Here is a 13,400-nt window from a genome sequence, read left to right on the forward strand (position 1 = left end):
CTGAGTAGCACAGGCCCATCCAAGACCGGGTACGGCACCCTGTCTCCTGGCCACTCAACCACTTACTGCACTCACCCTGGAGAAGGAAGTGATGAGGAAGAAATTGTCCAAAGACCTCAGAAAGTAAGCAGAAATTCAGAGGCAGGGGCCCCTATCCTCTGAGACTCTAGAAGACCTGGCCTAAGTCCCAGTGCTTACACCCTGAATTCTACTGAATTGTTCCAGTGGACTGATGGCACCCCTGGCCCATGTTCACAGTCTGGAAGCCACCCACTCCTTCCCTCACCCCCACCCAAGGTGCCACTCACACCCACTTGAGGCGAGCATGTAGAGCTGGCCTCGCCGAAGGGGGTGACGAGGCTCTATGGCCTCTGCTGTTGTTCCCAACTTTCCTCCCGTGGCCTCCCTCAGTCCCCCCTCCGTAGGAATGAATTCTTCTCCATTTCCCTCACAGACTCTTTTCCCCTCCACCCCATTTCTGCTTCCTGCTTCTCTTTCCACTTCCAAAGACTCTTTAAAAGAACAAAAGTATGTCATTTTCAGGAACGTGAATGGAACTTGAGAGCATTGTTAAGTGAAATAAACCAGACTCACCGAGTCAAGGGTCATGTGTTTTCTCTCATATGTGGAAGCTAGAGAGACAGAAAAGGAAAAACGGAGAGGGAGCTCATGAAATTAGAAGGGAGACCCATAGAGTAAAGGAGAGGGGCCCGGGGGAGGGAGGAAGGAAGGGGAAGGGAGGCACCAGGGGATGCACTGGGCAAATTGTGTTATGTTCATTCACAAATCCAACACAATGAATCCCACTATTATGTATAATGATAGTGCACCAATAAAAAATTAATTGGAAAAAGAAAAAACCTCTGTAATGCACTCAGCTAAACCAGGCGCTGCACCCTCACCCCCAGGCCCTGCCCCTCAGTGCCAACGAAATAGTATCAGAAACTACAAAATCCTGGAAGTTTCTCTTCCTCCTCACCCGGCAAGCCTCCCACACCAGACTCTGCAAGCTTCCTTTGAAAGGGAGGATTCACAGTCTGCTTCCACTCCTGAACGTCTCTGTTCTTGGGCCAGACCAAGGAAATTCTTTCTTTGTGTCCCTGACCCTCGTCATGGACCGAGGGCCACACTAAGAGACCCACGAGACACTTGCCTCAGGTGCAAACTGTGAGGGAATGCCAAAAGTCCTCAGCAGGCAAGACCAACAGTTGAAGCCATATCTTTAAAAATCAAAATTAAAGCAAAATATCCTCATTGAATGAAATATCAAAATTTTACATAAAGACAAGATCTGTATGACAGATGCTCCCCTTCGTCTCAGGCTGGAACAAGGCAAGGTGCCCCTGAGCCGTAGCAGAAGGTTCAGGAGCGCACCGTGGGCAGCTGACAAGGGCTGAAGAGTCCTCCGTGACCAGCAGGATGTTGACTTCCGTCAGGGCTGGCTTGAGAGTGTGCACCAGGCCCTCCATGCAGAGGCACCTCGGGGACAGCTGAGGGTCCTTCATTAGCCCAACCATAACACAGCCCCCAAAGCAGCTAGGACCAGGAAGAACTTCAGCCATGTGGCCAGTCAAGGGCTGGATACTCCAGCTTTCATGGCACCTGGGGGTGAAAGGTGTAGAGGGGTCGCGAGGAATGCAGAGGGAGGACAGAAGGGCTGGGGAGGCCAGGGATCAGGAGGCGGGGCGAGGGCAGGGGCAGCAGTGGCCTTTCTTCCCTGCAGCTGCCTCAGCTGCCGGGCCTGCTCGGGCACGCTGGTTGGCCCGATGAGTGCTCATGTCAGATGCCAATGGAACCTCCACCCCCCCATCCACCCCCAGGCCACTGGGATGTGTCAGCAAAGGACACCTGGCTCTGGAAACCCTTCACAGTGGAGGGGAGCATTAGAGGTGGAGCAGCCATCAGTACAGGGGACCCTGGTCAAGGGACCCAGGGTGCAGGAGCTGCTGGGTTCCTGGCCTGCATGGTACAAGCTCACACTTGCTCAACTGCCCAGGACTCTAGCAACGTATCCACAAGGAGGGTCTCCCTTCCCCGCCAGACAGAGTCACACCAACACATGACTCTGTCCCCCCAAGACTCTGGAATCAGCTTCTTCTCCCAAAGGGAAGCCTGTGGCTGCTCAGTCAGGCCACAGAAGAGACTAGCTGCCTCCTTTCTCCAGGACCTTCCTCTCCCCCAGCCCCAAGCCAAGGCCATTTCCTAGGAGGTTCTCACTGCCTTTCCTCAGAACTTAGGAAGCACTGAGCTCAGGATGAGTGTGAGGAGGTGTGTCTCTGGCCCTCAAAGGCCAGGGGGACAGTGGGGAGGGGCGGGATGGAATCACAACCTCAGGCCCAGGGATGCACCCTCCAATCTGCTCTCTGCATGTGCGAGCACATGCCTGTGGTTGTGGGAAGGTTGAATCAGTATCCACCCATCGAGGAGGCCCAGGCAGTCCTACCCCAGTCAGTGTGAGTCTTTGGAAAGGACAGTTTCCGTGGGCTGCGCTGCCATCAGGAGTTCTGTCTACTCCATAGGACTGATGCCTTTATTCACTCAACAAACATAGACACCAACAAACATAGACACCCTCCCCCCAACTATGTGCCAGGTCTGGGTACACCCACATTGTACACAATCCAAATCAGGCAGTGTCCCCCACCCTGACGTGAGGACTAGATGGGACTCACGCTCATGGCTATGGCTTGCTGGGCCACATTGACATTCACACACTTACTTATACAAGGCTATGTTCATGTTCAAGGGCTACTATGGTTTCTGCCTCTGCCCACTAGGGTGACATCCACCCCCAGTGACAGATGTCATCTTTTGGTGACAGTAGATGAACTGCCCAGAGGCCCACGGCAGGGGCAGGTAATAAAGGAGGGTCTGGTAGCTGGAATGGCTTAGGGCAGGGCCTCTGTCTCCAGGCCCATCTGGTGCGATTGGCCTGTGGGTGAGGCGCTGTCTCAGGCTGACACAGTACTCAGAGGTCAGGGGACTCCAAACACAGAAACAAGCCCCAAGGAAGGCCCAAAGGCAGCTTGGGTTCAGTCCTGCCACCTTCGTGCCCAGGCTTCAGCCATGAGCCCACTCATAGCCCAAGCTTCTTTGCCTCAAACAACCCCTGTTCACCCACCAAATGGCCAGGCCATGCAGCCAGTCTGCCTTCCTAAAACCCACTTTCATGGGGTCACCTCCACCTCTTGAAAATCTGCAGTAGCTCCCCATTGCCCAAGGATGAACTCTAGCTGACATTCAAAGCCCTCCCGAGAAGCTGGCATTTCTGCCTCACCTCCAGATTTCCCTTCCCAGACTCCCTGCTTTGGAACCGCTGTGCACACTCACTCCATAAAGCCTTGTCCTTTTCCATCCCTGCAGCTTTCATCTTTCTCAAAAATCTCCTCTCCCCCTCCCTCCCCTCCTGCTTCTCCCTTCTCCTCCCCTTTCTCCTCCTCTCCCCGCTGCCTCACCTCTTCCTCCTGAAAGGTCCTCTCCCTCCAAATCTTCCCCAGCCAACAGGGCCCAGCTAGGAAGCCTTCCCTGAGGCTCACAGCCCTCCAGCAGGGCTCCTCTCTGCCTCCCCTCTGCACTATCTGCTTTCCTTCATGGTACACCAACCCCTGCTGGGGAATTTGCTCTCCAGGCCAGTTTCCCAGTTTCCCCCCGGGGTTGGGACTGGGCCGTCTCCTCCTCCCTGGCACAGAGCACAGGGCACACTGGTAGGACCCTCTGAAGAAGGTTCTGCAGGCCTCTCTCACCCCAGCCCACTCCAACCACACGAGTCTGTGTGGTTGTCTCTCCCTGGAATGGTGTCTGCAGCCAACCCAAGACCCCCCCCCACTTCCTGTTCTGAGGCAGCGGCTGCTGGCCGGGTGGCTCTGAGGCCTTCAGTCAGGCTGGGGCCTGCTCTGCTGGGCGGGAACCGCACACATTCTTTCAGAATTAAACAAGGTCCTGCTGGCTCCAGGCTCCCCAGGATGAGGATCATCCGGTTTGCTTTTGGAAGCAGCTTTTCATCCTCCCCAGGCAGTGAGGCCCACTTAGTTCCAGAGGAAAGTTCTTTGGTCTCTGGGGGCAATGACCTCAACAGCCACAGGGTAGGGTGAGAGGTCACATCTGTGGTCATTGGAAACCTGGGTCAAGGCCTAAGACTGCCTTGGGCCACCTCCTGCCTCGTGTTCATCTGTCCATACATCTGACATACTTGAACATACTTGCACGGGCACAAACACACATCCAAGCAAATACACAAAATTGAGCATACACATGCACACAGATTCCCCTGTAAAAACACACGCACAGACATAACCACACAGAGGTGTGTATGCATGCGCGCACACAAGATACACATGTAAATACACAAAGAAAAACACAAACACGTTAAAATGCATGCGCCAAAACACATACAAAAGACACACATACATACATACACAAGCACACACTTGCAAACACAGGCAAACGCATGCCCCACTACTGCTCCTGACTGACCCAGAGGTGGGCTTGTGGCTTAGCCCCCTGATGGGGCTGAGTCTCTGGCAAAAAGCTCACCCTTCTTTCCAGACATGTTGGGGAGGGGGCAAAATTGATTGGATGCACGGCAAGATCATTTTTCACAGCTCACTTTCAAACAACCTCAGCCCAAGAGACAGAATACTTTTTAGCAAAGACAAAAATGAAAGCGTTCCAATCACATTATCCCCAACTTGTGGCCACACGCAGTGAGAGAAACAACTGAGCATCACAGGGAGGGAGAGAGGACATGAGACCAAGGCTGGGCCACCACATACCTCTGGGCTTCTGAACAGGCACCCCCCAAAGTGTGCCCAATGTGTAACTTGCAACGGCACCCCCTGTGACCCTGCTTACTTTACTGACTCTTCCCTGTCCTTTTTCTCTTCTCCCAACCTCCCTTGCACTAGGCAGACCCTAAATGTGGGGATCTCAGGGACCCAGATGATCCTGCCCATGGGGCAATGAGATGGGCAGTCGAGGGTGATTTTTAGCAGAGGTTGGTGGGTCCCTGAAAGCACCTGGGGCAGTTGCCATGCCAGCTTTGGCCATGGGGCTTCTAGATTATTCCTGGATCGTTGGACTGGGATGATTCGAGACCACCCTCCATATTTTCTCTGTTGACTGAACAGGTTTTGAAAATAAATTCTGTCAGTGGTCAAAGGAATGTGCTCAGTACAAGGATCAGAGAATCTATGGTTCCATGACCAGCCCAGTCTAGCAGCTGTTGGAGTCAACCTTTTCCTTTGACATGGTCCATGAAACTAACATTTGCATGATCCTGCATAGATTCAGTCAGTTTCGCTAACAAGTCCTACTCCAAGCATGTCCAGGGCCCTGGCCAGCCAGATGCTCCAGCCACTGCCAGTCCAAAAACATAGCACCTGCATAAGAAAAGATACCGCTTTTTCAGATATTTTATTTCTATTGATCAGAAAATTATCATAATACACTAATAATGGTAGAGTAAGCACTTTACTGCCCTCTGCAGGAAATCTGCCATAAGGAATCGACAAATTGCCCACCTTTGAAGTCAATGAAATTACATTAAAATGGAAGATTTCCAAATGATTAAAGTTTCTACAATATGAACAGTGTCCCCTTAGCTGTGATGCCCTTGCACAATCCCATAACCAACTTGCATGTGGCCTCCAAGATCCCCACATCCCCCCAAACAAAGTTCTAACTCCCAGCACCTCACAATGTGATCCTATTTAAAGATAGAACCATGAAAAAGGTAAGTAAATTAAAATGGGATTGTTTAATTTAATCATTAAATTAAATGGTGTCCTTATGAGGAGGAACAATTAGGACACACAGAGAGAACAAGTCCATGTGCAGAGAGGGCCGATGGTGGGCAGCAGCAGCAAGGGAATGGCCACCTGAAGCCAAGGAGAGAGGCCTTACTCAGAGGAACCCAACCCTGCCAGCCCCTTGATCCCAGACTTTCAGTCTCCTGAACTGTGAGAAAACACATTTTTGTAATTTAAGCCACCAATACCACTTCTCCCCTTGTGACTGCAATAGTCCCATTCTCCCCATCCCCAACTCAGACCAAAGGCCTCCCTCAAAATAAAATGCTGGGGTCAGAGAACCATCATCTGGCCCTGAAAATGCAGACCAACAAGGTCCTTGCCCTGTATACAGAAGTATCAGATCTTCAACTTGGACAAATACTAGGGTAAAGTTTACCATCTGCAGAATACAGCCCTCTAACTTCAAAACAGGCCCTCCTAGGGACAGTTTATCCCCCCACCCAACAGTGCACAAGACCCCACACACAGTTGCTACTCCTGGCTCTCAGAAGGGCCTATATGGGTCAACTTGGGCCCAAGCCCTCTGCTCACATGACATCCCAACTCCAGCCCACCACCCCACAATAGAACAGGATACCTGGGGAAGCCACATCCTTTCTCTTATCCATTCCAGTAGGGAAGAGGTCTGGAAGCAGAGAGGCCTTGCAGTTTTCCTAAAGGGAGAATATCTGAGGTTCTGTGGGAGCAGTCAGGGCTGCCTTCTCCATTAGTCCCAGCAAGCACAGTATCTAGGGCCCATGATTCTTTGAGATGAAAATGTTCTAATTTTAAAAACACAAGAGAAAACAAAAACAAATAGTATAACAATGAATACCTAATAAGGAGTCTAGCCTGTATTATACTCACCATTATACCAACATGGTCATAAAGCATAATTTTTTAGTTTTTAAAGGAGGTTGTTTCGTTCTGTAAAGGCAAGCATCATCACTAGGCCCAGGAGAGCCACGGGGGACCCCTAGAACTCTGATGCTGGGGCTGAGGCTCTCCTTCTCAGAGGGCTAAGATGTAAGTCCTCCAGCAGGTCCCCCAAAGCTGGTAGCTACCTTGCATGCATGTGGCAAAACTCAGCCTGGAGACCACTGGGTAAAGCAAGAGGGGTCAGAGCCAAAAGGAGGGTGGTCCTTCAGCCAAGGTCAGCACAGGGGCTGGGTCAGAGGCTGGTGCTGAGCCAAGTGTCTCCCCTTTGTGCTAGAGAAGGGCTTGGCAGCACCTCCTTGTAGAAACCCGCATCCGTTCAGGGCATACAAATCGTGCCATGCAGGCCAGGTTCCAATTAGCCTGCCTGTCTGCGCTCAGCTGGTTGCAATTGCGGCCCCTCGTGCTAGGGTTTCACTTTCAACTTGATTTATGGGAAACACAAGGTTGCCTGAAATCTGCTTGAATTCCTCCTCAGTGAAGCAATGGTTCTGGGAGGGAGAGACAGGCGCTGGCATCCCAAAGTGGTGGGGGAAAGGAAGGTGCTGGTGCCGGATGCTGGGATCTTTCCACTGGATAATGATGGAAATGAAATCGCATCAGGAGAGCAAACATCAGCCAAGGCTTTCACTTGGGGCTTCCATTTAGGAAGAGAAACACAGCTCTGGCAAAAAAAAAAAAAGACGTCAGGCCTGCTCTCTGACTAGAGAAGGGAGCTCATTTATACAGGTTACTTGCAGGGGTGGCAATGTCAGCTGGCACTCAGCTCAAGCTTTGTCCTGTCTGTGCCAAAGATTAGCTACTGCAGCTGTTCAAAAGAACATATTAAGGGCACCCTGACCTCAGCAAAGCAAAGCTGACACTGGTTGTGGGTGGCACACACCAAGCCTTCTGGTGCCTGCCTGTGAAGCCATGAGCCAAGGCCCAGAAGTGCATGTGCCCTATGTCCAATGGTGGTCCCTGTCTCAGTGGGCACATCCACGCAGCTGGAGCTGTCTCCACAGAGGGCAATATGCCAGGTGACCAAGCCACTCTCTGGTGGGCTGCTTCCCCAGCCACCCCTCTGGGGGGCCAGGAGCAACACTCCCTGGAGAAATAATATATTCATGCAATGGAATTCTATGCAGCATTGAAAATAAATGAACCAGAGTCTCATGTCAACAGGCACGAATCTCACCCACATGTTGAGAGAAAAACAGCTCTTTGCAGAACACACACATTTTAAAATGACACAATTTATACAGAACTTCAAAGCAGGCAATATAACCCCGCAAATACTTTAAGGAAACTTGCATATATTTTTGTTAAAGGAGAAATTAGTGAAAATGAGAAATCCCCAAAAGAAAATGGTGGTTATTTCTTTGGGATGGGGTGCAACAGAGGGGAAGTATGTCCAGGAGTGCACAAGGAGGGCTCCAACTGAACTTGTCATGTTATTTCTGAAACTGGTTTGTGGCTCCAAGGGTGTTCATGACATGACTATTTGTTTTGGTATATCTGTACTTTTCTTTATTGACTTTTATATTTAGTTCTTATTTATTTTTTAATTTTTGTCTTTGTTTTCCTTAAATTTTTTGGCCTTGGTATATCTGACTGATGGTAGGGCAGGATTACTGGAGAATAAGACCTGAAGGGTACAGGATGAAGAAAGTGTCCCAGCTTCACAACTGTCTCCTGTGCTCCCCAGATCCAAAGTCCCCAAGGAACTTCCTGGCTCAGTGGCTCTAGGAGCAATACCCATGGGAAAGAAAGCACCCCTGCCTGGCCTGAGACCCACTTCACTCCTGTTGCATCAGGGACGAGTGCAGAAGGGCAGCAAGGCAATCAGAAGAGAACTCTGGCTGCCCCAGAGGGACCCCACTCTCAGTAGAGATGACAGCAAGCAACTGGGAAGTGTTCCCTGTGCCCGAGCTCCAGGAACCTACTATATATCCCCGCAACCCTATTCTCCCCGACCACCCAACACTCACATGCCCTCAACTTCTCTCCCCCACCAACTCACAGAAAAACCAGGGGACCCTGCAGGAACATGGGGCCCAGCAGCTAGGCCTGGGCCATTGCTGTAGCCACATACTCCATAGTCACCAAATGCAGACAACCCCTGCTTCCACTGCAGCTCCTCCAAGAAATAGGATGAAGGCAGAGCTAGAGTGCTCCCAAGCCCAGGGATCTGCCCAAGTTTACTGCCCACCTATTCTCTGGACATATGGCTAGCTCTCCAGTACCAGGATCTGGTCCTTTCCATTCAATCAACAAACATATATTAAGTGCCTACAATGTGCCTTATGCTTGCTGGGCACAGGGAATACAGCAGTGAAGAAACAGTCCGGTCTCTGCACTGAAAGATGCATCAGATCAAGTTACTGAGTTACGGTGGCAGCAGCCACAGTTACTGGCAGAACTGGGAGGCTGAATTCAGGATAGAGATCAGCTAGCTAGACCTTCTACACATGCGGGAAACAATGCCCAGGGGTGACATCATGCTCAAGGTCACATGCTAACGAAGTGCAGAGCCAGGCTTCTGAGCTCTTTCCATGCCACTAGATGACCTCAGGGATCTGGGATCACGGTGAGGACTTGGTGGTCACTGCAAGGCTGGCCTTGGAGAGCTAGAAGAGCCTCAGAACCACTTCTGGTGGCGAAGCTGGGGCTCTGGATCCCATGTCCCCTCCACCTGGAGGCTGCACATTGACAGGGGGAGCTGAGGTTGCAGTCACAAAGCCACATCTCAGACCAAACATTGTACTTCCTTTCCTCCAACCTGAGAAAATGAGGTAAAATCCAGAGAATTCAGTATCGCCACAAGACTCAGTGACTTCCTAGTCCCCCACCTGGCAGAGGCAACATGCCCTCCACTTGCAAACACCAGAGCCCTGGTGTTTGACATTCCCTCTTCCTCACCCCACATTCAGTCTCATCAAATGCCTGAGATTGGGATCCCAAACTAGGACAACCACATCTGCCCTCCCTGCCCTGGCTCCCAGAGGCCAGGCCCAGAGCAGGGCTCCATAGAACCTGCTCAGTGAAAGAACAGAGGTCTAGAAAAAAGGCAGCAGAGTATAGGCCTGCCACCTGTCTTTCAGGAAACAGACTACCTTTTTCAACCTCTTAGCCTAGGTGAAAGCCTTCAGAGCACCTAGCCAGGAATTCCTAAATTAGTACAGGGCTGAGGCCCCAAGTCACCATGCACATCTCCAAATGTCAAGAGGGACAGCTCTGCCACATTTCATAGCAGCAGAGGGACAAACCAGCCACGACCAGCCAGGGACGTGTTTTGCTTGGCTCACAGCATGGTTGACATTGGAATCTGTTGCCAACATGTAACACGAGGAGAGTACACAGAAAATTCCAGATTTAAAGCCAGGCAGGGTGGTGCATGCCTGTAATCCAAGCTACTCAGAAGGAAAAGCCTGGAGGATCACAATTTCAAGGCCAGCCTTTTATTTTGAGACCCTATCTCAAAATAAAAATTATGAAGGGCTGAGGAAGTAATTCAATGGGGGGCACCCCTGGGTTCAATCCCTGGTACCATCAATGATGATGATAATGATAATGATGATGATCCAGATTTGAAAATAGAAGACTGGTTCCCTGGGCCACATTTTCTCAACATAACTCTTCCACCAAAAAGGGAGGTGCCTCAGTCCCCAGCACTCCCCAATGCTCCCCAACCCAGAGACCAAGGGCCAATTATTGTCTTTCATTGGTGCGGCCTCTCTTCTTAGTGAACTATCTCCCCAGCCCCCGTGTGAATCCTCATTTTAGGGTCTGGGAATGGTGGTGCTAGTGGAAAATGTGACTTTGTGCTATGTACTTTCTGTGCAGAGATCAGGTTTTCTCCGGCCTGCAGTAGTCAAGCCTGGAAGTGAAAACCCAAGAATAGGGAAAGGGCACTCTTCCTCGTTCTTCTTCCCCCTTCTCCCTGTACACAGTGGTCACGGGACAGGGAAGGAATGGCTGGGACTTCCCGCCCTCACCAGGGCCTGGGCTGGCCCCAAAGACTTCTAAGACAGATGGGGCTGAGAGCCTTGCTCCCTGCCGCACGCCCACTCTGGCAAAGCGTAATCGTCTACTTCTCTGTGTTTACACAATTTCTACTTGCTCATCATTTGGCAGCCACCTAAGACTTAACAAAATCTCACTGGAGAAAAACATAAGATGGAGACAGTTCTGTGAATGTGATATTGTCCTGCAATCGGGATGCGGCAGCCACAATTTGGTGTGAGCTGAGAGAAGACATCTTGTCTCAGTAAATGAGCACCAAGTTCCCTCCGGCACGGGTCTTCGGAACCACTGTCCTAATATCCCATTACTACCACTGGGCCTTTTAGGGGTGATAAGAAAGAATCTGTCATTAGGGCTGGTCCCTCAGAGCCGGTTGGCCACAGGTCCCGGGAGTTTTTTAAGCAGGAGGCCTCTGCATGGAGACTGCTGCCTCTCCTGCCCAGCCCAGCTTGGTTCCCTGACTGGCCGGGGTCAGAGGAACAGTCGACAGGAGGGGGTTGAGGACCCCAGAGGTCACCAGGCCCTTCCCGGGCCCGTGGGGTGCATCTCTATCCTTCTGGCTGACCCCAAGAACTCAGCCAGACTCCTGACCCCTGTCACTCCACACCCTTCCTCTCCCCCACTTCTTGGTTCCTCTTCCCTGAAGTCTGGTCCTGCCACAGGAAATGACTTCTCCTTTCTTATTGCCCCAAACTAGCCCCACAGACCATGCTTTTCCCTACAAAGGTTGACTGCCAACACGGAGGGAAAACAAAGTGGAGATGATCAAATTAACCAACGCGGAAGGGAGTGGCGTGGAGGCCATCTGCTTCCAGAGTTTGATAGTTAAGGTCCTTGGCCCGCCAGAGCTAGTGCTCCCTTACCCTGACGCCAAGGATCCTCCCTTTTAACTTCACCCTCAGCCTCTTCCTCCCTCCGGCTTCCTCCTCCAGGCACTTTAACTGCCAGCAACCCACTTTCCCAACTTTGATTTATCCCAGCCAGAGGGAATGCGAAGTTAGAGCCAGTCCCATCCCCAACACCTTTTTAAAAATCATCCAGCACACCCGGCAGAACTCTCAGATTCCGAGGCAAACACTCAAACCCATGCAGTCCCAGACAGACTGACGGACTCACAAAGACACCCATCCCCAAGCTCAGAGGCGACCAGAGGGCCCAGCCTCACACACGCCACCATCACACTTGGGGCGCTCAGGAGTCGCCCCAGCAGCCCACCCTGCACTGCGAGCTATTTGGAGCTTCTTTTGAGGAAAAACACTCTGCTCCCAAGAAGGTTCTGACAGGGCCTTTTTTTTTTTCCCCCAGAGCGGCTGGTTAAATTGCTTTTGTGCAAAAATAAACACAAGTGGACTGCATTAGCTGAGCGAGTGACACATTAGTTACAGATGCAGGGCCTGTCAGAACATCGAGGGAACAGCTTTTATTGGGGGAGGGCTGAGAGACTCATAAATAACCGGTTGGCAATCTCACATAAACATTTGTGCGTTCACATAAACACCGCCTACCACAAGGCGGCCCGGCTGCCAGGGGGGCTTGGAAGAGTTCTTTCTGCCGGTCCTCAGAGAATAACGATGAGGCCAGGAGGCGGGGAAGGGCCACAAGCCCCTTTCCTCCCAGAGTTCCCAACTCCTTGGACTCACCGCACACTGCTCTCCGCAGCAAAGAAAAAGACATCCAAATTCTTTTTCATTTCCCTTCCCATATTTTTTATTGTGTATTATAATTAACATAACAGTGGGGTTCGTTGTCACACATTCATATTTGCACATGATATAACCTATCTTTTGGTTAATACGGTTCCCTAGTGTTTCCCCTTTTCTCTCCCCTCCTCCTGAGATCCAAGTTCTAAATCCTAAGTCTGGCAGAGAAAGAGGGTCAGTGCCCAACCCCAGTGGAACAACTGATCCATTTTCCCCCCTCTACAGAGCTCACATTTACTGGCCCAGAAAGGGGAGAATAGGGCATGTCATTGCACTGGGGCGGCTGGCCTCCTAACTGAAGCCAAGTGAGGAACTGGCCAGGAGCTTGGAAACGCCTCCTCGGTACAGCTCCACTGGTTCCCATCAGAATCACTGGGAAAGTCCGACGAGGCCAGTATCCCCCCCTGGGCTCCAAGGCTGAAGGCCAGAGAAGGTGGCATCAGCCTCGTCTGATCCCAAGTCACGGGGGTGCCTGTGCTTTCTCCCATTGGCTTTCCTTTCTCTCTCTCTCCTTTGTTTTTTTTTTTTTTTTAATGCTGGAGATGGAACCTGGGCCTAACTCTTGGAGATTTGGGCTTTTTTTTAGGGCAGATAGTATGGGGAGAAAGAGTGTTCACAGGCCCGAAGACCTCCCATCACAACAACTGGCTCCAATACCAACTCACCCTCCAGCAGCTCCATAAAAAGCCAAAATCCTTAATCCAAAGGTCTCTTTCTTTGGTTTATTATACTCCTTGATCTAGTCCCATCCTTCCTTCAACCCGATGTCCCCTGCTGCCCCTCACGCACCGTGGGGTCCAGCCAAACTGAATTCAGTCCTCGTCCATGAGTTACAGTTTTAGGCTATCCCTTTGTCCTTCCCTCTTCTGAGAACTTTTTCTTCCTGGAGGCCAGGTTCCCCATCCAACCCATCCTTCCAGACTCCACTCAAAAGCCATCCACTCCCAAGCCTCGTCTCTCCTTCTGAACT

General features: G+C 51.2%; 1 long non-coding RNA gene across 1 annotated transcript; it reads right to left on the bottom strand.

The window, feature by feature from the left end:
- Positions 1-1,254: 1,254 nt before the first annotated feature.
- Positions 1,255-3,753, bottom strand: LOC125617318. The gene is made up of 2 exons (XR_007348299.1): positions 3,456-3,753; positions 1,255-1,602 (listed from the first exon to the last, which is right to left on the bottom strand). It is a non-coding gene; the product is annotated as an uncharacterized LOC125617318 (long non-coding RNA).
- Positions 3,754-13,400: the final 9,647 nt, after the last annotated feature.

The sequence above is a fragment of the Marmota marmota genome, unplaced genomic scaffold (assembly GCF_001458135.2).
Source record: "Marmota marmota marmota unplaced genomic scaffold, marMar, whole genome shotgun sequence".
Taxonomy (NCBI): Eukaryota; Metazoa; Chordata; class Mammalia; order Rodentia; family Sciuridae; genus Marmota; species Marmota marmota.